The sequence below is a fragment of the Jaculus jaculus genome, chromosome 18 (genome assembly GCF_020740685.1).
Source record: "Jaculus jaculus isolate mJacJac1 chromosome 18, mJacJac1.mat.Y.cur, whole genome shotgun sequence".
Taxonomy (NCBI): domain Eukaryota; kingdom Metazoa; phylum Chordata; class Mammalia; order Rodentia; family Dipodidae; genus Jaculus; species Jaculus jaculus.
In genome coordinates, this window is record NC_059119.1 from 39,205,481 (window position 1) to 39,213,782 (window position 8,302).

Sequence of the window (8,302 nt, forward strand, 5' to 3'; positions counted from 1 at the left end):
GAAAAGTCACAAGTAAACGACCTAATGCTTTGCCTTAAAGCCTTGGAAAAAGAAGAACAAGGCAAACCAAAAATCAGTAGGCGGGAAGAAATAATAAAGATTAAGGCAGAAATTAATGAAATAGAAACAAAAAGAACAATCCAAAGAATTAATGAAACAAAGAGTTGGTTCTTTGAAAGGATAAACAACATTGATAGGCCCTTAGCAAATCTGACCAAAAGAAAGAGAGAAGAGATACAAAATAATAAAATCAGAGATGAACAAGTTAACATCACAACAGATTCCAGAGAAATTCAAAAAATCATAGGGACATACTATAAAAGCATATACTCCACAAAGTATGAAAATCTGAAAGAAATGGATGATTTCCTTGATCTATATGACCTACCTAAATGAAATCAAAATGAGATTAATCACTTAAATAGACCTATAACAAACATGGAGCTCCGAACAGTTATCAATAATCTCCCAACTAAAAAAACCCCAGGCCCAGAAGGATTCACTGCTGAATTTTACCAGATCTTCAAGGAAGAGCTAACACCATTGCTTTTCCAGGAAATAGAAAAAGAAGGAATTCTGCCAAACTCCTTCTATGAGCCCAGCATCACCCTGATACCAAAACCAGGCAAAGATAGAACAAAAAAAGAAAATTACATACCAATCTCCCTTATGAACATAGATGCAAAAATTCACAACAAAATATTGGCAAACAGAATACAAGAGTATATCAAAAAGATATTCACCCTGACCAAGTAGGCTTTATCCCAGAGTGCAGGGATGGTTCAACATACGCAAATCTATAAATGTAATATGTTACATAAATGGGTTGAAGGACACAAATCACATGATCATCTCACTAGACGCAGAGAAAGCATTTGACAAAATCCAACATCCCTTCATGATAAAAGTCCTACAGAGACTGGGAATAGAAGGAACATATGTCAATATAATAAAGGCTATTTATGAGAAGCCTACAGCCAACATATTAGTAAATGGGGAAAAACTAGAAGCTTTTCCACTAAAATCAGGAACAAGACAAGGGTGTCCACTGTCCCCACTTTTATTTAATATAGTTTTGGAAGTCTTAGCCATAGCAATAAGGCAAGAGTCACACATAAAAGGGATACAAATTGGAAAGGAAGAGATCAAGTTATCATTATTTGCAGATGGCATGATTCTATACATAAAGGACCCTAAAGACTCTACTAGCAAACTGTTAGAGCTGATCAAAACCTACAGCAATGTAGCAGGATACAAAAGAAATACACAGAAATCAGTAGCCTTCCTATATGCTAACAACAAACACACAGAGGATGAAATCAGAGAATCACTCCCATTCACAATTGCATCAAAACAAATAAAGTACCTTGGAATAAACCTAACCAAGGAAATAAAGAATCTCTACAATGAGAACTTTAAAACACTCAAGCAAGAAATTGCAGAAGTCACTAGAAAGTGGAGAAACATCCCTTGTTCCTGGATTGGAAGAATCAATATTGTGAAAATGGCAATCTTACCTAAAGCAATCTATATATTTAATGCAATCCCTATCAAAATTCCAAAGGCTTTATTCGTGGAAATAGAAAAAAACAATCCAAAAATTCATCTGGAATCACAAAAAACCTCGAATATCTAAAATAATACTGAGCAACAAAAATGAGGCTGGTGGTATCACCATACCTGATTTTAACCTATACTACAGAGCCGTAGTAACAAAAACAGCATGGTACTGGCACAAAAACAGACATGTAGATCAGTGGAACATAATAGAGGACCCAGATGTAAGCCAAAGTAGCTATAGCCACCTGATATTCGATAAAAATGCCGAAAATACTCATTGGAGAAGAGACAGCCTCTTCAGCAAATGGTGTTTTGAAAACTGGATATATATCTGCAGAAGGATGAAAATAAATTCTTCTCTCTCGCCATGCACAAGAATTAAGTCCAAATGGATTAAAGACCTTAACATTAGACCTGAAACTCTGAAACTTCTAGAGGAAAAAGTAGGGGAAACCCTTCAACATATTGGTCTTGGAAAAGACCTTCTGAATACAACCCCAATTCCTCAGGCAATAGAACCACAGATTTATCACTGGGACCTCATGAAATTACAAAGATTTTGCACTGCAAAGGACACAGTGAAAAAAGCAAAGAGGCAACCTACAGAATGGGAAAAAATCTTCACCAGCTATATATCTGATAGAGGATTAATATCTAGGATATACAGAGAACTCAAAAAGTTAATTAATAAGGAATCAAACAAGCCAATTAAAAAATGGGCTATGGAGCTAAATAGAGAGTTCTCAAAGGAAGAAATACGAATGGCATATAAGCATCTAAAAAATTATTCTACGTCACTAGTCATCAGGGAAATGCAGATTAAAACTACATTGAGATTCCATCTCACTCCTGTCAGATTGGCCACCATCATGAAAACAAATGATCATAAATGTTGGCGGGGATGTGGAAAAAAAGGAACCCTTCTACACTGCTGGTGGGAATGCAATCTGTTCCAGCCATTGTGGAAAACAGTGTGGAGGTTCCTAAAACAGCTAAAGATTGATCTACCATAAGACCCAGCTATAGCGCTCCTAGGCATATATCCAAAGGAATCATCTCATTTCCTTAGAAGTACGTGCTCAACCATGTTTATTGCTGCTCAGTCTATAATATCTGTGAAATGGAACCAGCCTAGATGTCCCTCAACAGATGAGTGGATAATGAAGATGTGGCACATTTATACAGTGGAGTTCTACTCAGCGGTAAAGAAAAATGAAGTTATGAAATTTGCAGAAAAATGGATGGACCTGGAAAGTATTATACTAAGTGAAGTAACCCAGGCCCAGAAAGCCAAGCGCCACATGTTCTCTCTCATATGTGGATCCTAGCTACAGCTGATTGGGCTTCTGCGTGAGAAGGAAAATACTTTGCAGCAGAGGCCAGTAAGGTAAAAAGGAGACATAAATGGTAGAGAAAGGAAGGGAAGAGGATACTTAACAGGTTTTGATATTGTATATATGTAATTACAAGGATTGTAATGGGGAGGTAATATGATGGAGAATGGAATTTCAAATGGGAAAGTTGGGGGGTGGGGAGGGAGGGAATTACCATGGGATATATTTGATAATCATGGAAAATGTTAATAAAAATTAAAAAATAAAAGAATTAAGTCCAAATGGATTAAAGACCTTAACATCAGACCTGAAACTCTGAAACTGCTAGAGGAAAAAGTAGGAGACCCCTTCAACATATTGGTCTTGGAAAAGACCTTCTGAATACAACCCCAATTGCTCAGGAAATAAAACCACAGATTAGTCACTGGGACCTCATGAAATTCCAAAGATTTTGCACTGCAAAGGACACAGTGAATAAAGCAAGGAGGCAACCTACAGAATGGGGAAAAATCTTTGCCAGCTATACATCTGATACAGGATTAATAACTAGGATATACAAAGAACTCAAAAAGTTAAATAATAAGGAATCAAATAAGCCAATCAAAAAATGGGCTATGGAGCTAAGTAGAACATTCTCAAAGGAAGAAATACGAATGGTGTATAAGCATCTAAAAAATGTACTACATCACTAGTCATCAGGGAAATGCTGATTAAAACTACATTGAGATTCCATCTCACTCCTGTCAGATTGGCTACTATCATGAAAACAAATGATCATAAATGTTGGCTGGGGTGTGGAAAAAGAGGAACCTTTTGACACTCCTGGTGGGAATGCAATCTGTTCCAGCCATTGTGGAAATCAGTGTGGAGGTTCCTAAAACAGCTAAAGATTGATCTACCATATGACCCAGCTATAGCACTCCTAGGCATATATCCAAAGGAATCATCTCATTTCCTTAGAAGTATGTACTCAACCATGTTTATTGCTGCTCAATTTATAATATCTGGGAAATGGGACCAGCCTAGATGTCCCTCAACAGATGAGTGGTTAATGAAGATGTGGCACATTTATACAATGGAGTTCTACTCAGCAGTAAAGAAAAATGAAGTTAAGAAATTTTTAGAAAAATGGATGGATCTGGAAAGGATTATACTAAGTGAAGTAACCCAGTCCCAGAAAGCCAAGTGTCACGTGTTCTCCCTCATATGTGGATCCTAGCTACAGATGACTGGGCATCTGCATGAGAAGGAAAATACTTAGTAGCAGAGGCCAGTAAGTTAAAAAGGAGATATAAAGGAAGAGAAAGGAAGGGTAGAGGTTACTTAATAGGTTGGTATTGTTTATATGTTCATTTTTTATTTAGTTATTTGAGAGTGACAGACATAGAGAGAAAGACAGATAGAGGGAGAGAGAGAATGGGCGCACCAGGGTTTCCAGCCTCTGTAAACAAACTCCAGATGCATGCGCCCCCTTGTGCATCTAGCTAACGTGGGACCTGGGGAACCGAGCCTCGAACCGGGGTCCTTAGGCTTCACAGGCAAGCGCTTAACCGCTAAGCCATCTCTCCAGCCCGGGATATTTTTTATAATCATGGAAAATGTTAATAAAAATTGTGAAAAGATAAAAAAAATATGGCCCTCCTTTATTAGCTGTAAGCAGATTCAGCCCTCTCTGGTTTTATATAACCATATCAGCCAGGGAATTTAGCTGCTTTTGTAGGTCTACCAATGACCCAGCTATTTGGTGTACATTATCCATGAATTTAGCAGACAGGGCATGTTAAAAGTGTATACAAAGCCAGGCATGGTAGTTCAAGCCTTTACTCCCAGTACTTGGGAGTCAGAGGTAGGTAGTAGGATGATTACCATGAGTTCAAGGCCACCGTGAGAGTACACAGTGAATTTCAGGTCAGTGTAGGCTAGAATGAGATCCTACCTCTAACTGCCCCCCCCATTTTTTAATTAAGATAAAAAATAGCCCCTCCAATCATGTTTTCTGTCACCATATAGGATAGGGCTATAGCTATTTTCTCCCCCAAGTTTTTTTTTTTTTTAGGTGACCCTGGGCAGTTTTATTACTTTTATCTCTGAACTTCAGTTGCCACATCTATAAGATGGAAATAAGAATAACATCCATTTCACAGTCATGATTATTTATACTAATGCAAAGAAAACCCTTCAGTATGTGCTCTGTACATGCTAAAACTTAACAGATGTTAGCTACTATTACTTACACACCAAGCAGGGATTGAACACTTAACACAGAAAATAAAAGTTTTAGCCACACATATTATAGTCCTGACACACAAGCCATCCTACCCATTTTGTCCAAAACCCATCATGAGTTTCCTTATTCTTCTTGTTTAACTCAAGACAACTTTCCAACTGGCTTTCATCTACATAATCAAACAAGATGTAATTTGGGTTGCTCGGGGAGGCAAGACCCTAGAATTTAATCATCAAGCTTGACAGACTTGGAGGCGTTCCTATTGATATAGAAGAGTTTGTTTGTGGTGGTGAGGAATCCAAGGCCAGCTCCACAGCTGTATTTCCAGCTCATGGCTCGGTCGTAGTCCTGCGGCAAGTTCTGCTGTAGTGTGTCTGCGGCCTTCTTGCTGAGGGCCATGTTGGGTCTCCCAGTCATGTTGGGGGGGGGGGCGGTTGAATGAAGGGGGAAGATGCTTAAAGCCACCCATCAGTTTGAGAAATTTCAGTTTCTGTTCCTCATTTTCAAAACCAGCAGTATCCCACTGACCAAACTGGGTTCCTGTCCACTTCCTGGGTTCTGAAGCTTCTGTCTTGCCAGACTCCCTATCAATCTCTTCTTGCAAGGCCTTTCGCCTCACCTGGTCTATGTAGGTTTCATCCATGTTGTGTTTCTTTTCCAGCACCACCTCCAAGTCTGCATCAGACACCTCCTCCTCCTCCAAGGGAACTTCTGCTACTCTGTGCTCTTTCCTCTTCTTTTTCTTTGTTTTCACTGCCAGCTCCTCACCAACTGGCTGTTCTTCCTTTTTCTTGGACTTCCCCTTCTTCTTCCCTGGAGATTTCAGGCTGTCTCCTATTGAGATGTAGTCTAGAACACCAGCTTCAACCTGTTGCTTCTTCCTTCCTTTCCCGGGGCTAGTCTCTACAGCCCTACTGTGCCTAGAGTGAACCTGGAGGGTGTCGCTCTCCTGGGGGGCCGCCTTCGTTTTCAAGCTGTGCTCTCTGGGGCTGCCTTGCTTGCGTTTCTGCCCCAGGGCCACCTGCCCCTCAGCCTCCTCCTTCTCCACTGAGGCTGCGTACAGAGCATCGCCAGCCTCACACAGCCAGGGGTCCTTGGTGGAGAAGGCTATGCATCTCGTGTCTTTTTCTCTTTGTGCTTTTTGACTTTCTTGCCAGCTCCGCTCACCTCCTTGCCCTGTTTGGGGTCAGGGGAAGTCTTCAACTTTGAGCTTTGGGAAGCAGCCAGAGATAAGGACTTCCTTTTCTTTTTCTTCTCTCCACTAAGACATTCCAGCTGGTCAAGGACCTGGTTTCTAACACTGGGTGACTCTATCAGTCTGGCACATACCAGGGGCTCAGGTTCTGAAAACTCCTTACAAGAGGTATGGTGGTCCTTCTTTTTCTTCTTTTTCTTGCCCAGAGACATCTCGGAGACCTGCCCCTGACCAGCCACATTATCAGAGGGGGATATGGGCCTTGCAGGAGAAATGTCAGAAAATAATCGTCACTATTTAAGACAGAGTACTGAGTCTCGGGTTCTTTGACCACTGCAATCTTCTTTTTTTTCTTTTTCTTCTCTGGGACCCCTGGGCCCAGGTCTACTTTGTGGGTCTTGGTGATCATTCCTCACAGGCCTTGGCGACGTTAATACGTGAGTACAAGGTCTCAGAGTTATCAAAGCTGCAAAACCGGGATTCGAACCCATCCCGCAGGACTACCCCGAGCCCAGGAGAGAGGCCGTTCCCATGTCCCGCGGCGCCCCCGCCTCAGCACAAGAAGAGCCATGCGGGGGTCCCCGACTTCAGAGCCCAGGGCTTCTGGGGGACGGCAGGAGTGCCCTCCGGGACCATCTGGGGGTGCCGGCGGTCCTCCTTCCTCCTCACCGCGCGCCCCGCCCCAGGCCCGCTCCAGCCCCCCCCCCCCCCCCCCCCCCCCCGCGTCCCGGGCACTCACCCACCCGTTCCACCCGCCGGCCGAGCATCCCCGCCTCCACGTGAGCGCCCGCTCCGAAGAGACCCGGAAGTCTTCCCCAAGTTTTAACAGTGGGGCCATTGCCCCATCCCCACTAAGAATACCAGCAATGGTACTGCTGCCAGACCCAGTTGGGTGGAGTGGCATCATGATCATGGCCCAGAGGTGTTCCCCATAGACTTCTTCAAGCTTCTGACAAGCATGGGCCAATTGTCTCCAGTTATGCAATTGGTACAGGCCTGCAGATCCTCAATCTTCAGCTGTATATAGACTAACCAGCTTCCATGTGTGATCAGTGCAAAGCTTCAGCTCTTTGGAGCACTCCTGGTGCATCTACAGGGTGATTCAGTGGCTTGTCTGGACATTGTTGTGCCATCTAAGACATGTTCCCTTCAGCTATATGGGTCTTCTTTACCTGAGTATGATGAATTCCAGTAGGGCACCTATAACTTTAAGAGCAGTTACAGTGATGTATTATAGAATGGGGCTAGTCCAAAGTAGCTGGAGTGGCTCTTCTTCCAATCTTTTGTTTAGATCATGTCCCCAGGCTGGTGAGGATGTGTACAATTTCCTAGGGGTAAATGGATCTCCTTATGTTACAAATCCAAAGGAACACTGTCAAACAACCAGCATCACTAATATTTATAAATCAGTGCTCACATCTTAGGGTTGAGCTCCAAATTTGTTCCAAACACACTTTTTTCCTTGGTTAGGCTCTGTCCATTGGAGACAAGATTTAAGTCTGATTTTACAAGCCCATACATATAAGCTATTAATTTTTTAATAGACTTATGACCTTCTCATAATGTAAACCTTATTTAGACTAGCTTTTTAAGTCCCAATAACCTTTTACCAACTTTAAAATAGTCTAAAGCCTCAAGCCTCATCTGAGATTTAGGATAATTCGATAACTGTAAATCCATAAGATCAAAACAAGCCACATATTTTAACATATGATGGCAAAGTAAGCATTTCCATTGTAATAAGGTATAATGAGGAGAAACTGGATGAATACAAATTGATAACCACTAGGTAAACTTAACAAGTAACAACAATCTTTGGATTTATTTTAGCCCTCCAATTGGCCTGATGACAACTTGGTCAAACATCCCATTCTCAGCCATCAGCATAGATCAGGTTACTTTTAGAATAGATAGATAGATAGATAGATAGATAGATAGATAGATAGATAGATAATAGACAGACAGACAGGCAGGCAATGGTTTTTC

The 8,302-nt window shown here is 41.6% G+C and overlaps 1 pseudogene; it reads right to left on the bottom strand.

Moving 5' to 3' along the window:
* Positions 1 to 5,308: 5,308 nt before the first annotated feature.
* Positions 5,309 to 6,728, bottom strand: LOC101596913 (annotated as a pseudogene).
* Positions 6,729 to 8,302: the final 1,574 nt, after the last annotated feature.